Source organism: Ictidomys tridecemlineatus, chromosome 12 (assembly GCF_052094955.1).
Source record: "Ictidomys tridecemlineatus isolate mIctTri1 chromosome 12, mIctTri1.hap1, whole genome shotgun sequence".
Classification (NCBI taxonomy): Eukaryota; Metazoa; Chordata; class Mammalia; order Rodentia; family Sciuridae; genus Ictidomys; species Ictidomys tridecemlineatus.
Window position 1 is genome coordinate 60,210,041 of NC_135488.1, and position 15,901 is coordinate 60,225,941.

The 15,901-nt window shown below is 41.5% G+C and overlaps 1 pseudogene; it reads right to left on the minus strand.

The window, feature by feature from the left end:
- Positions 1–8,840: 8,840 nt before the first annotated feature.
- On the minus strand, positions 8,841–15,272 carry LOC144368949 (uncharacterized protein C2orf78 pseudogene; annotated as a pseudogene).
- Positions 15,273–15,901: the final 629 nt, after the last annotated feature.

Sequence of the window (15,901 nt, forward strand, 5' to 3'; positions counted from 1 at the left end):
TCAGACCAGCCTGGAACCTGAGATCATTGTGCTCAGCCTCTCAGAAAGCTGGGATTATAGACATACAACATTGTGCTTGGTTTAAGCCCCACCTGTTAAAGGTTCCACCTTTCCCACTAGTGCCAAGCTGGAGGCTAAATGTTTATGGGACATTCCAGAGCCAACTTTATAGCATGTGGTAAGATCATCTATTGAGAGCAATATAATTTGTACATACTGAAATATACAGGTTCAACTGCTGTTTGCCTCTCGTGTTCCCAGACTTCATAACAATTTGTTTTCATAATTCCTTCCACTTAATTCTATCTTGCAGTCTCAGCATCATCATACACTCTAAAACTAGTCTAAAATGTCGTCTGAAGAACCAAAAGAGCCTTGGTATAACATAGCATCAGGTCATCCCCGACCTAAATCATCTGTTTTAATACTGAGATTATTGTCCTAGGGGACAACCCCATGCCTACATTTTGTAATGATCAGGATGACTGAGACTCATCTTGGTTCACCATACCATACTATCTATCACTCAGGTCCTTCCATATTCTCTTCTCAGTTTGATTAAAGATTGTAAACCCTCAAGCATCCATATGGTACATAGGTCCTACGAAAAACTGTCACATTTTATTAGTGTCAACTACTTCTTAGTTGCTCCAAATAGCTTTTACTCCTGTTTCTATTTTCCTCTCCATGTATTAGGTATCTGGAGAAAATACTAAAATCCTCCAATGACCTCCCATGAGGCTTGGGATTAGGATTCATACTCTTTACCTAGATTGCAGAGTGATTCATCCACTGTCGCCTCTCTGTCCTCATCTCCCACTTTCCTTCTTCCTTGCTACTCTCCAGCCACACCCTCAGAACTTCTGCAGTTCCACTCCAGACCTTTGCCCAGCTGATTACTCTCATGAGGTGCTTTTGTAGTGCTCTTCACCATCTTATCATTCATGTCACCTCCTCAGAGAGAACTTCCCTGTCCATCCATTCTAAGGAGCTACCCAGTTACCCTGTATCAGTTGGTCTTGTTTCAGTTTTCTTGATAGTCCTTACCTCTCTCTGATATGGTTTGGTTGGTGTATTGTCTTTCATTGCCCACTAGAATATGATGTCCAGAAAGACAGGAGATTTTCTGACTTGCTTACAGCTCCCTTTTCAATGCCGAGATTGTTTTGGGACCCCAGTAATATTCAACATATATTCCCGGTTGCTCACATATTACTGAGGTCAATGTTGTCTCCTTGTGCCCCAAATCAGTTCCATGGATGGTCTAGCCAATTATGGTGATAACCACGATGTGCAAAGCTAAACCAACCATTATGTACCTGGGACCAAGAATTCTTCAAAAGGCAGTCCTTGGTAGAAGCATAAAGCCTCAAGGTTAGATGCCTTCATTAGCTATCATGTTTGGGAATCTATACTTGTCAGTGGATCTACAATGAAAACGAACACATCCTGTTTTGATAGATTTCATAGATGTTGGCTTAGAGCCATCAGAAGGACAAATAATTTTAAAAGCTGAGCATGGGGGCTGAGGTTGTGGCTCAGTGGTAGAGTGCTCACTAGCATGCATGAGACACTGGGTTTGAGCCTCAGAACCACACAAAAATAAAATAAAGATACTGTGTCCACTTAGGCTCAAATATAAATATGTTTAAAAAATTCAGCGAGATCTTTTGGAGGATTTAGGTGGGTTGCATGCATTGAAACACTCCAGCAGCCTATGTGGAACATTGCTAGGGAATGGAGGTTATCAGAAAGGAGAAATGGAATGTGTATTAAAGAAAATTGTTCACACTGGTAAGATGTTTGCTGTGAACCCATTGGGAATATAAAAAGACAGAATTTGAAAAGTAGATACTTGGGAAGACAAAGATGGGATGAACTGGTTCAGATATAGGTAAATACACAAATGCATTGCAATTTTTAAACTGTACATTATTATTGTAGGTAAATTATCTTCTTTTTCACATGGAATTGGGATTACCTGATGATGTTGTCCCTTCAGAAGGGAGGTGATTTATCCTTTGAAGAGGTGGGCATTAAGCCCACAAAATGTGGGCATTCAAGAAAAAGGTGGCAGTAAAACCATACATGTAAAACCATAAGATGAAGAGTAATCTGTGGTTTGGAGCACGACCTATAGTTTCTTTAAAGACTGGTATCTCCTGTCAGCAAGGAAATGACAGATTGGGAAAACATGTTTTTCCTCATGCGTGGAAAGATCTTTAATATGTGTGTCTGTTAAAATTAATGATTAAATGTGTACTTGATGGATTGGTCTTATTTTATGAATACTGTGTTCCTTTTTTATGTCTAGTTAGCTATGCGCTATATAATTTATATTAAGTAATTCAAAATCTTTGTTTCAGTTAAAAGTTTCATCTCAAGGTTGAGAATTTCTAAAAGAGTTAAATGCCATAAGAAATCTTAGGGTTCTTTGGTGTACTTCAGGTCAGTGATTTTATCATTTTCTACTTGGTTTACGCATTTACTATATAAAATGGGTAGTAAGCAGAAAAGTGTAACTTTTTTGTATGTATAATTTTTAAAAGTTTTTAAAATTTATTTGTTCTTTTTGTTTATGCATGATATTAGAGTGCATTTTGACATATTAGGCTTACATGGACTACGACTTTCTATTCTTTTGTGTTTTTTTGGTTTTGGGGGAGGAGTTTAGAGGAACATCCTTTAATGGTGTATAGCTCAGCATACTCCCACACTCAGATTGGAGTGGAGTCAAAGAAGCAGGAATGAGTGGGTGACCCCTCAGAGCCTCACAAGACAAAGAGGAAGAGGGAAGGTGACCATGAAACAGAAGAGCCGATGGCCTTAAAAGGCATAGGGGAAGAGCTGTTGCTTGAGAGATGGGTTCCTACCAGGGACAGAGATCAATGCCAACCCAGGGAGAGGAGAAAATGAGAGTGGGGGAGGGTGGAGGCCACAGGAAGGTGAGGGGAAGGTGACTGTGAGGGTCTAACCTCCACATACCATGCAGATCCCATAGATAACAATTTGGCAAGGTGAAGTGAACCTGGCCAGACACATATTTAGATTCTGATTTAGATGTCACTGTCATACCAGTGGTCAAGCTGGCTTTATAAAGTGGCTAATAAGCAACCACTGTAACATTTTTGTATTTTTAATTTTAAAAGTTTTTTTTTAAAAAAATTATTGATCATTTTGTTTATACATGATAGTAGAGTGTATTTTGACATATTAGGCATACATGGAGTATAACTTTCCATTCTTTTGTGTTTGTTTGGATATGGGGGAGGAGTTTAGAGAAACATCATTTCTCTAAACACAATTTTAAACCAGTCTCTGATCTCATGACACCAACAGTGGCAGCCCTGCCACCAATGAACTTGTCTGCTGAGTCAATGTCCCAGGAGACAGTCCTGTTCTGGAACTTCTGTCTGGCTACCTGGAGAGGAGCTGGTGTAGAAAGGCTGTTTAGATGAGTCCTGTGTTCTACTCAGGAGGGAGACAGACAGAGGTCTGATTAGACCCCTGGTACAACAGCAGGTCAGAGCTGGAGAAATAAGCAGTGCCTGGGTGGTCTGCATGTTTTCAGTCTCTCACCTTTAGCCCTTGGTCCCAATGTTCAGCTGTCCAACCCAGGTATCCCTAACTTCCCATTCTTGTGGTTGTTTGTGTGGTGCAGTTAACTGGTCATGTATTCACACATGAACACAGAAAACCTACGTCCAATTCATTCTAGTGCCTTTCCTATTCCCACCTTCTTCCATCCCTTCATTCCTCTTTCTCTAATCCAATGAACTTCTTCTCTTCACCCCCCCATCCCCCAACATTCTGTGTTAGTATCTATGCGTATCACAGAAAATTCAGCCTTTGGCTTTTGGGAGATTGGCTTATTTCTCTTAGCATGACAGTCTCCAGTTCCATCCATCGACTGGCAAATGCCATGATTTCATTCTTCTTTATCACTGAGTAATATTCCATTGTATATAGATACCCCATTTTCTTTATCCATTCATCTGTTAAAGGGCTCTGTTGGTCCCATGATTTAGCTATTATGAATTGAGCTGCTGTAAACATGAATGTGTCAGCATTAGTATAGTATGCTGGTTTTAAGCCCTTTGGGTGTATGCCATTCAACAAACATGTACTGATCAGCTCTTATTTTTGAGACACTGTTTAAGACATGGGACACATGGAAATGAACAACATATGAGAAAATTTTGTGCCCTCAAGGGTCTTACATTTTAGGAATTGACGGCCAAGGGATTATGGAAAGTCTAAATCATAAAGACAACATAGAATTAAATTACACAGTGTATTGAAAGGTTCCCAACACCACAGGAGATGTGGTCCCTGGTGAAGGGAATCAGATGGAAGGAAGGGAAAAACCCTGAGAGGTGATTGCAGTTTCAGACAAAGCCTCATTGAAAGGTACAATTTAGAAGAGGCTTGAAAGAGGTGAGGAGTGTTTTTTAGGCTTGGAACATCAAGTGGGCTCAGGGGGTCTGGACTGGAGGGAATGAAAGGGAGCATAGCAGTGGATCAGGCAGAGCCAGAGTCTGTGAAGCAGTACAGCCTGTTTTTGTGAATAAAGTTTTATTAAAACACAGCTAATGTCCATGTGATCTCCTATTTTGCATGGCCACGCTCATGCTACAAGTGCAGAGTGGAGCTGTGGAGACAGAGACAATCTGGCTCACAAACAGTTATGTATTTACCATCTATTGGTCTTTTTGTGGAAAATGTGCATGTCCCCTATGATGGATAGAGAAAGGCAGAAAATGGTTAGGGATTATTATGTTAGAGCAGAAATGGGGGTATGGAGTTAGAAGTGCGTAGGTTCTAGATGTGATGTGAAGAGAGGGCAGATGAAATTTACTAAAATTGCAAGTGTGTCATTGGGAGAGAGAGAAAGGAGTCAAAGAATGTCAAAGGTTTCTGGCCTGGACAACTGGAAAGATGACCCTAAGGAAGACAAGGAAACTGTGTATAGACCGGACACCCCGCCCCCACCCGCAAGGGAAGGAGAGCAAATAGGAGACTGATTCTCAAATGTGTTCAGAAAGAAGATACAAAGAAAAGAAAGACACATTTGAACTAGAGGCCATGTCCCCATTCTCCACCTGTCCTACAGACTACTCCCTCTTCCTGTGGCCAGATATCCCTCCCCCATGAACCTTGAGATTGCTTCTCACTCAAACACCAACATAGCAAGCAAAGACACCAGGTGCCATGGTCTTTACAGGGGACTCACAGTCTGCCTCAGTGTGTTACCTAGTTTGGGGGAAATGAAGCTCTGCTTCAGGGAACTGAAACCTGCAATGTTCTCAATTTAAGATAATTATGTTATCCATCAAGATTTCAGAAAGGTGCAGGCAGCAGTGCAGATTGGAGTCTCCCAAAACAAAGAGATTCTCCCAAACAAAAGATACCTTTGGCCTAGAGGCCATGGAAATAGATGAGAGAAAGCCAAACCCTGGAGTAGCATTTACCACAAAAGTAGAGAACACAGTGTTTTCTAGGGACCTCAGAACAAGAGGATAGGGCAAACCACCAGCAGGAGGCACCAGACCTGCCTGGCAGCAGCCCTTGCAGCAGAGGAAATGGGAGACAGGAGGCTTTGAAAGCTCCAGCAGGCATTCCTGCAAAGCACTGTGGGCCAGCAGGAGAAGAGCAGCTGAAACTGAGAGGGGTTCTGGCCAACCCCAAAGTGAGTGCAGTAGGTGTCCTACAATGTGTACTATACGTTTTATAATCAATATGGTACAACAGCTATTTACATAGCATTTACATTGTAGTTATGATAAGTAATTAGAGATGATTTAGATAATTTGAATGTGTGCAGTCTCTCTTCAACTCTATGGAATTTGGTGTCTTTGAGGGGTCCTGGGTGCAATTCTCTGTGGAAACTGAGGAGCAGCTGTAAGTACAAATGTTCCACATTCATATCGGAAGGGCTGATGCTGTCCAGAACCTAACGTGTCTTGAAAAATGAACATAGAACGCTCCTTTTCAGAAAAGGCCTCATCCAGAGGAGAAATCGCTGGGAGGAACAATAGACACAAAGGATAAACCTCCCTGTGGAAACAGCGAGAAAATTTTAGAAAATAAGTCGACCTGTTTTTAATACTTCAAGAAGGAAGAGGAGGAGGAGAAGGAGGAGAGCAAAGGGAGAATGGAGAAGGGACAGAACTGGAGGGAAGAAGAATACATGGACGAAGGAGAGGTGGAAGTTGCAGTTCCATCACATAAGAAACTCTATCCTCAACCATACTTTTACAAAGAAAATGAATTTTGCATCAAAGTGCATAGCAAGAAAAGAAGGAAACCAAATCCCAAATACAGGTATTCTAAGAAAAAGGAGAATAGCATCCTCTCAGAGGACGAAAACAAGTCAGAAAAGAACCCCCCAAGCACATCAGATGGTAGCCCACTCTTTCAAAACTAGCTAAAAGACAGAAGGCCACGCAATGCAAAATAGGACAGAATCTGAGAGGGGAATGGAAAATTATATCATGTATATAGCTTTCTGTTTGGGATGGTGAGAAGTTTTGGATTTGGATAGTGGATAATGCTCGAACAACATCGTGCATCTACTTAATGCTATAGAGTTATCCACATAAAAATGGTCTAAATGTTGAGTTTTATGTTTCATAATAAAAAGGAACAACATAAATGGACATTAGAGGAGATGGTAGAAATCAAAAGAAGACTAATCTAAAAGGGAAAACATGAATGAACGTAATAGATACTCTCAGAAAGAATACTGAATTAAAAATAAAATGAAACACATGATGAAAAATATTCCAGAGACCTGGTAAATAGGAAAAGCAAGAAAGCCAGGCAAATCCTACAAAGGAGAATGCAAATACACATAGGAATTTAATATGTCATAGAGGTTACATTTCAAATCTGTGGGTCAGATAATTTAACAAATTGTGATACATACATTTTGGGGTTAAATATCTCTGGAAGTTTCCAAAATGAGGGAAAAGGTGATGACTCCTGTGGGAAGAGTGGTGAAGATGGTGACTGGCAATTTTGAGGGAATGGGTGAAAGTTGTTGGGGCTGCTGGATCCTGCAGCTGTTGGCAGGTTTCTCTTTGCGCATGCGCACTGTGCTTGCATTGGGTGGAGATGGAAGCCAAGGAGTGATGTTTTTCTTGTGGGCTTCCGTTCATGGCAATGGTCGCTGAAGACAGCGCTTACCAGAATCAATGGAAGAGGACCTGACAGGCTTCTCAGTTCAGTATTTAACCCCCTTTCAAGTGTGATCTCTCTCCTTCACCCTCTACCCCAACATCTCTATGCTGTGCTCTGAAAACCAGGTTGGCTGCCTGCTGGGGGCCGTTGCCAACACTGAGGACTTGAGGACACAAGCCTCAGATTGAGGCCTTGCTTCTCAACCATTAGTAAATTGTCAGAGTGATACTGGCCTTGTGTGTGAAGGTTTATTCAAGTAGTGCCTCTCTGCTGCCCTGGTGCATGGGTGTTGAGTCAATGGTGATTTATTCCAGGCCATGTTCTGGGTGGGCCCCACGCTGCTGAGTTCACTTGGCCAAGTCCCAGGTTATGAGCTTCCCTCAGGGTAACTGTGAACCCTCTACCACCCCTGGTAGATTTCCCGTGTTTTGTATTCACCTTTCCCAGCTAGGATCTTAAGTGACCCAAACCTGGTGGAGATGTGCCCTGAATCTTCTTTTGTAAAATGCCTTTCAGGTAGACCAAAAACTAGGCCATTCTCCATGAGAGGTTTTTATTGGATTTTTGCATTTCTTCTGGTCAACCTGAACCCGTCTCCTATCATTTTCAACTTGCTTGACATTTTATCATTTTATCCCTAGTTTCAAACATTGTGTTACTGGTCAGCCATTTTGCCAATTCCTGATTCTTCCAGTAAACCCATACATCTCTCTTCTTTTTGCCTTCCTAGTGCTGGAATACATGCCTTCCTCTTTCCCCCATTCCTAGCCTTTACTTCTATTATCCTGGCCAAATTTGAGTTCCTTTCTTCTCATGCAGGCTGTGATCCCCACCACTACCAAAATAGACCACACTTAACAGCCATTCAAACTGAAAATTCCTGTTTATTATCTATTAATCAATTCCATTACATTTCTTTATTCAGTTTTATTAAGTTTGAAAAGTATATTGGAATGAGTACATATTCATATGTCTATGAGGACAAATGTTTGATAGCCAAGTGCTAACACAAGGCCTCTTTATTATCTATTAACCAATTCTATGGAGTTTCTTTATTCAATTTGACTAAACTTTAAAAATATATTAGAATGAATTCATTTGTATCTTTGTATCTACATATTTATAAAATTTGTATCTACACATGTGGAAAACTATGTGATGCCCAAGCAGTACCAGAAAGCATCTTTATTACTTATCTCTCAAAGAATACTATTACATTTCTTTATTCAAGTATACTAAGTCTTAAACATGTATAAGTGAACACTTTTGTATCTATGTACCTCTCTGTATATATATGTGGAAAACTATTTGGTATTCAAATGGCAATATAAAGCCTCTTTATTACTTACCCTCTAATCAATACTATAGCATTTCTTTATTAAACTATATTACCTTTTCAACTCTGAAAAAATTTTCATCTATCTATCTATGTGTATATGAGAAGAGTATTTGGAACCCATGTAGGACCCAAAGGCCTCTTTATTTTCTAACAATGGTACCAGAAGGCCTCTTTATTATGTATTAGTGAATTATATTACATTTATTTGTATAAGTTTATTAAACATTGAAAGCATCTGAGAATAAATGTGTATCACTCTATCTATATACATGTGGAAAACTATTTGGTCCCTAAGTGGCACCACTGATCTTAGCAGCTCTTACATTATGTAGCCATAGTAGCGAGAAAACTCCATCTCTCTTTCCCTCTCAAGGAAACCCTGCACTCTCCCCAAAGCAGTGTACTTGGCAGCATTCTCACGCTCTTGTTGAGCCTTCTTCTTCATGGCTTCCCGCTCTGGCCTCTGGTGTCTGGTGATGGGAGTTGATACTACTTGCCCAGGAACATTAGGTTTCCTCCATGGAATTGGTTGTAAGGCAAAGTCTTGGAGGAGATATTGGTTTTGAGGCTTGGGTGGTTGTGACTGGGGCTGGGTCCCAACCCTGGGAACGGGTTGCCAATGAAGAGAAGTACAAGATGATGTTTTGTAGGGTGCAGGCCCAGAAGCAGCAGACCGAGGGGCACTAGGCTGGGTAGAAGCACTCACACCTGACTGAATGGCATGAGTCAAAACGGGGTGAGCTGGCTTGGCAGGACGCATCCAAGATGGGTTGGCAGTAGCTGGTTGGGATGTGTTGACTGCCATGGGTTGAGCTGAGCTAGCAGGGCCAGGCTGGGCAGGGTAAGACCCAGTGGGTCTCCGTGAGGCCAGAGACTGTGGCCTCCTATTGATTGCTGGTCGAGGTGGAGGTTTCTCCTGGGTCAGAAAAGGCAAAGGTACCAATTTTACCTTCCCAGGTGGTGGAGGCTCATCAATGGATGGAGCAGGACCCTCTCCTTCAGCACCGATATCTGGATTTTGGGCTTTGACTTGTGATTTCTCAGGACCCTTAACCACCAGCCATGGTTTCATAGCTGGGCATGTACGGTTGTCTTGGGTACTGCCTGAGTTTCCCAGGGCCCGGGAGGAAGAGAGCCCAGTTTTCTTATCATTCTTCTTCCCCAGTGCGTGGAAAACCTGCACCGACTCCAACATGTGCATGCCGAGACAGCTCCGAGGCTTTTTAAAGGACTCTTGGCAAAGCTCAGGTTGGTTCCTCTTCCGCTTTAGTTTGGGCACCGTTGGCTTGTCTTCTGCCTCGACTTTGTTGCCTGGCTGCTTCCTCTCCTCGGCTTTCTTGGAGTCGTTTGCTCTGGGTCTCTTGGTCTTTTCTTGCTTATGGCCCTTAGCCTTGCTGTTCCTGCTGGATGCAGCTTTCTGAGCTTTGCTCTTACAGTGCTTGGCCGTGTGCACATTGGCCCTATTGCTGTCTGCATCCCTGTGAGCAACTTCTCCTCCTAATGCACACTCTAGGTCCCTTAGCTGCATTTTGGCCTGAGGAGTTCCATGAGGAGACTCTGAGGCTTTATGTTTTCTGTTCCTCACTGGATCACTAGGACCCATTAAGGCACTTGTGATTTCCTGCCCCTGGCTTTTTCTGTTATTGCAGATGTATGAGAATTCTGGAGGCTGTGGCAGACAAAATGTCTGACTTGGAGGTTGCAATCCCAAGGAAGCCTCCATCCCTAGGGAAGTTTCCATCCCTGCAAAGGAATCAAGGACGATGGTAAGTAGGATGCTCCCCCTTCCCAGCTCCACACCTTTCAGGGGAACCACCAACTGTGGAGAAAGCATTTCTATTAGCTCTTTTTAAGGACCACTGACAGATATCTGTTAAGAGTTGCATATTAGTTACAGGTGATCCCTTGAAGTGTTACTTTTGGGCTGGTTCATCACCATGGCAGCATGGGTTTCCGGTAGAGCACTTGTCTCCTCTGTGGGAAACCCAGAAAAACTCTTTCATGAAGTCTCTCGCTCTCATATAGGGGCCTCTCAATTCTCTCCACTCTCCCCAGAATGTAAGAACACTTAACACCATGACCTAGGAGAGGGTGGAGCTGATGCTCATGAGATCAATGTGAATGGTCGGGGGTTTTGGACTCCTGCTTTGGACAGCATCTCTACATACAGAGGTTAAATCCTGCAGTCAATTAAGGGACAATTAAACTGTCACACCCTGATATGTGTTGATGTATTTTTCTAAACCAAAGTAAAATTAGGGAAATGTATTTATAGTGTGGTTGTGTAGCTGGACTGAGTGCAAAAATAGTGAACAGCCGCTTCCTTCCGTGTGCTCCTAGAGGTCTCTTAAATGCATGGGTGGCCATTACGCTGTGCTGCATGCTTGTCTTACAGAGTCTGAAAATGGGGACTGCTGAACAAGATTGTGGTTAAAATCTCAGCACTTGAATTCTAGGGATGTGTGGACCCACAGTTACCAGCTGAAAACTGGACCCTCCTTTCGAATGGTAATCTCATTCCTTCCCCTTTTTGCTGTTTGTACTCACCTTGAAAATGTGTTTTTTCTATGCTTTGAGTGGACACAGAGTAGTAGGTCACAGGTGTAGGGACTGATGGTAGGACATTTGTGGGCTGAACTTCCTTCAGCACTGTCACCATTTCTGGTTGAGGGGCAGTGGCACTACTTCCTGCATATGGCACAGAGCCATAGGATTGCAGGCAGGGGTCATGTTCTCCAGAGAGCAGAGTCCCCAGAGAGTTTTGATCATAGTAGTAGACCTGGCTTCCTTCTTGGTGGGGTAGTGAGAGGCAATGTCCTTGATTTGGAATCTGAGGTAGTGTCACCTGGACGAGCCTACCAGATAGTAGTGGATACCCAGGGATCATGACATTGGCTTTGGAAGTTTTGTCATACTGGAATGTCATAGATAGGGAAGAATCTGCTGTATTCTGGTCAGTGACAGTCATATTAAAGTCCCTGAGTGAGGATGAGCTCTTTTCAGCACTTCCTGGGATATACAACTCAGAAATACTTGGATAGGGGGCAGGTGCCATGGGAGTCTGGTGCTGGCCAGTAACTCCAGACACCATGGCTGTGCTAGCATGTTGATAAAGGTAGGCACTGCCCATGAGTGGCTGGAAGGAGGTGCCACAGGTTGAGGGCAGTAACCATGCTGAAGTGGCAGCTGGAGCAGAGGCTCTGGAGAAGTTGCAGACACTTCCTGTCAGGGAAGCTGCATTGGTCACCACAGGAAGAGACAGCTGCAGAGAATCAGCATTTCCATGTAAAGAAGAATTTTGGAAAAGTTCTGTAGGAAGAAGAGGGTGGTGAAAATATTGATGAGACAGGCAGATTCTTACAATATTTGAGGAACAATATCATCTTAATGTTGTAGTAATCAGGAAGGCCCTCATTCCAATAATCATTGAGAGACCCCAAATCACTCCATTTAGGATGGCTGCAAGCACTCTTCTGATTCCCTGCCTTTTCTCTCAAATTGGGCACAGAAGTCCCAAGTGGTCTGCTTCACACTTTGTTCTCTAAAAGCATCCTTCTACCTGTCCTACCTTTCCTTTGAGCCTGCCCTAGTATTGACTCATGAATTTGCCCTAGAACTGAAGCATTTTCAAACTCAGAGGAAACCCCAACCTTACCAGTTAGCAAATGAGTACACCAAGGGTCAGGGAAGTGAGATTGACTTGTTCAAAATCAGCAACAGATTATGGAAAGTTTCTCCCTGGCCAGGACTCTTGTTGCAAAGAGCAGAAATCTGGAGATTGAGAAATTTGTTTTCCCCTGTTCATAGAAAATCGTACTGCTATCACCACAGTGATCTTTAGTATCTCCTTTTGTTTTTCCAGGTCACGTGATATTTCCTAGAGTTCAGGTTTACCATCCAAATGATAATTTAAGCGTCAATCTTTGCCCTCTTTCAGCCTAACTGCTGATCCTACATGAAAATGACTACCTGAAATTCAGTTTCTCAAGGAATGCTTCTTGAAAGAAATTGAAAGTTTCTGAGCTTCAGGTTACTCATCTTTAGTGTGGTTATAACAATAACAATAGTGATAATTCATCCATAAATAAAAGCGTCATATTACATAAGATTCATGTGAGGGCTGAGGTTATGGCTCAGCATTAGGGGGCTAACGTTAGGGTTAGCACATGTGAGGCCCTGGGTTCAATCCTCAGCACCACGTAAAAATAAATAAAATAAAAGTATTGTCTTGAACTACAACTGATAAATAGATATTACAAAAAGTTTCCTTTGGAGGGAGTTACAGTATGTTCTGGAAAGATAGAAGCAAAAGTCAAAAACAGCTCAGAACTAAAAGGAATGACTACATAATAATGAACATATCGATATGAGCAAAAGTGAATGTATATCAAATTTGCTAAGAAATGACTTCTGTTATCATGCATACAATATTATGAAAGTGAATGTTTCTCTTTGATTTTAGTGAATATTGTTAATCAAAACAAAGCTCATAATTGAAGGTGAGTTTGAATGCATTCTCAAGCAGTACATATAGACAGAGAAACTATACTAAAAATGTGTGTAATTGTAAGTAAAGTGAACACAAATTTGAAGTAAAGTGAACAGAAATTGAAGTAAAGTAAAGAACAGATGGGTAGCCACGTGGAGAAGGGAAAACTAAAGCTAAAACCCTGGATGAATCTGGGCATGCTGTGCTGGGCCTCTGGTCCCAGCACTCGGGAGCCTGAGGCAGTGGGATTGCAGGAAACCAGGAATTGATAGCCACTGTGGGCAATTCAGGAAGATCCTATCTGAGAAAACAAATAAAATATCCTGGAGATATAGCTTGTGTAGCATGCTTGCCTAGCATGCATGAGACCCTGTGTTCAATCCTCAGAACTGGAGAGAAGAGAAGAAAAGAAGAAAGAAAGAATGAATGAGAGGAAGGAAGGGAGGCATAAGGACCAAGGCAGGGAGGGAAGGAGAGAGAAATGGAGGGAGTGAGGGAAAGAAGAAGGGAATGAGGAAAAAAGGAAGGACGAAAGAAATTTTGTACATACTAGAGAAAAAAACAATAAGTGTAAAGTCATTATTGTTCTTGTTTCTCTTCCTCTAGGGATTACCAACACCAAATAAAAGGCATTAATTCCACTAGGTAGATATTTCAATTGATATAAATACATTTTCTGATAATCCTTTTGGTTATTAAAAAAACAGAAAAAATGCTTTAACAAAATCATAGAAGCCTAGTTTATTATCACATTTAGAGAAAAGTCTTGTTTCTAAAATCTGAGAAAACCATCACTGTATAATAAAATAACAAATTTAAAACAATTTTTGTCTTTTCTTCTGACATTTTCTTCTCCCTTTTATATTAATACACCCCAGCCCCAAACAATTATTTGAAATGTAGACAAAACAAAAAGTCTTCACATAATTATTTAAATAAACTCGGAATTAGAGATGGGAGCTTGAATTTTTATTCTTATATAGTTCTTTCTTTTGGTTCTTAAATTTAGAAATCATCAATGACTATTTCTATATTGTCTTTTTAGGAAAAGAAAACGTTGTAAAGATGGAAAACAGCTTCACCTTGACAGCTTATATCACAGAAAGGAATGTGTCCTTCTGATGCAGGTTTGGACAAAACATTTTTTAGATATCCCTGTAGTTTAAAAATCAGAACAAAATAGGACATGGAAAATGCCATTTCCCCATCTCTGTCTAGAACCACTTTGCTTGGCATGTTTGGAGGAAGAATCATTTCTAAAACATACTTCTAACATGTTCATGTTCAAACTGTCAACATCATCTGTGTTGAAAGAGGTCATAGAAAAAGTGTAACAGCCAAGTGTGACTTTTCGGATAACCTGCTTACCCCAGTGATACCCTAGTTGAAGTCTTAGTTTCCTTGCTGTTCTGTTAAGCTAAACATTCTCTAAACCAGCCTCTGGGACGATTCACTCTATGCTGTCTGTTGGTTTAAATAAGATCTTTGCTTTTCTTCCACATCCATCTTAACCAACCTCTTTTTCATCGAGAACATCATTCTCTTCATCTCTATAATTCTAACATTTTCTTCTCCTTTATTTTTATATTTTCTTCCTCCACCGAGTTCCTGTTGCCGTGTGCTTAAACAGTCACAAACTTGCTTTCCCAAGAACATCTGCCTCCTTCCAGCCCTGTCCTCGTGCTCCTCTCTCCCTATTTCTTTTTTCACCTAGGTGAAACAGAAAACTCCCAAATATGTGAATGTCCCTTTTATGAACAGCACTAAATTTGAAATACTGAAGTGGAAATCTTGGTGAAGGGAAACTGTTACAGAGGAAACCTCTTGGTTTCCACCCTGCCTAGGTTTTGTCTCTTTCAGTTGAAACAATACAACCATGAAATCTGATTTCATTCTCTATAAACATGCCCCTCAAGATGCAAGAAAAGTAAGGGACCAGAACATGGGCAATCTGTTATCCTCATGTAGCAAATCAGGAAACAGATTTTGTGAGAGAGTCAGATAGTCCAGTTCTATACCTAGTACATGTCAAATTCCAAATGAAATTAGGTGTCCAGATTTCTAGTTCCATCCTTTCCCCTATTATTCTAAGCCCTTTTGACTCCATTAGTAAATTGAGGCAGGTCAAAGTCTAATGAAAAACTTTAAAAAGTTTCTTTACTCACCAGACATGGTCAGAGAAGAGGTCACATCAATTGTAGATACAAAGGATGAGGAGATCACCCCAGAGGATGTGTGGGTGGCTGAGGCTAGAGAATGCATGTTTCCCAGTATGGGGTTCACTGGTCACTGTTTACTGGCCACTCTAATGACTGGTTACTGGTCACTGGTCACTTGCGATGATTCAAATTTGTTTACAACTACATGGCAAGCCTAAGATTCTAGCAGGTGGCAGTAGGTTTGGTGGGAGAATGATGTCACAAACCTGGCCGTTTAAAGGTATGAAGTAGCCAATAGAGTGGTCAGACTCCGAAGGAGAAGGTGGGATTGGGTGGGGGAAATGACAAGAGAGTTGATTGGGTGGAGAAAGTGACAGGAAAGTTATAATAGAAACTCAATGGCTCAGTTCTGGTAGGTGAGCCCTGCAGGAGGGACATAATGGGCTGACCCCATGGCTCCCCTCCCCCAGGCTCTTGTGTTAGGGATATCATCTCTGTGTTCCTCTTAAATGTTCATTAAAATATTATGAATATGTTATAAATTATGCTTCACAGTATAAGAGGTAATAGTGATACGTTACTCTATTAACATATGCCGTTAATATCCCTGGAGATGGAAGACATCTAGTTTGAGCAAGTATAGTGGTTGTGGAACCACAGAAGTTGATTTGATTAGTGAAGTTCCTGCAGTATTCAAGGATTCAGAAAGGGGTTAAAAAGTTGTTTTTTTCC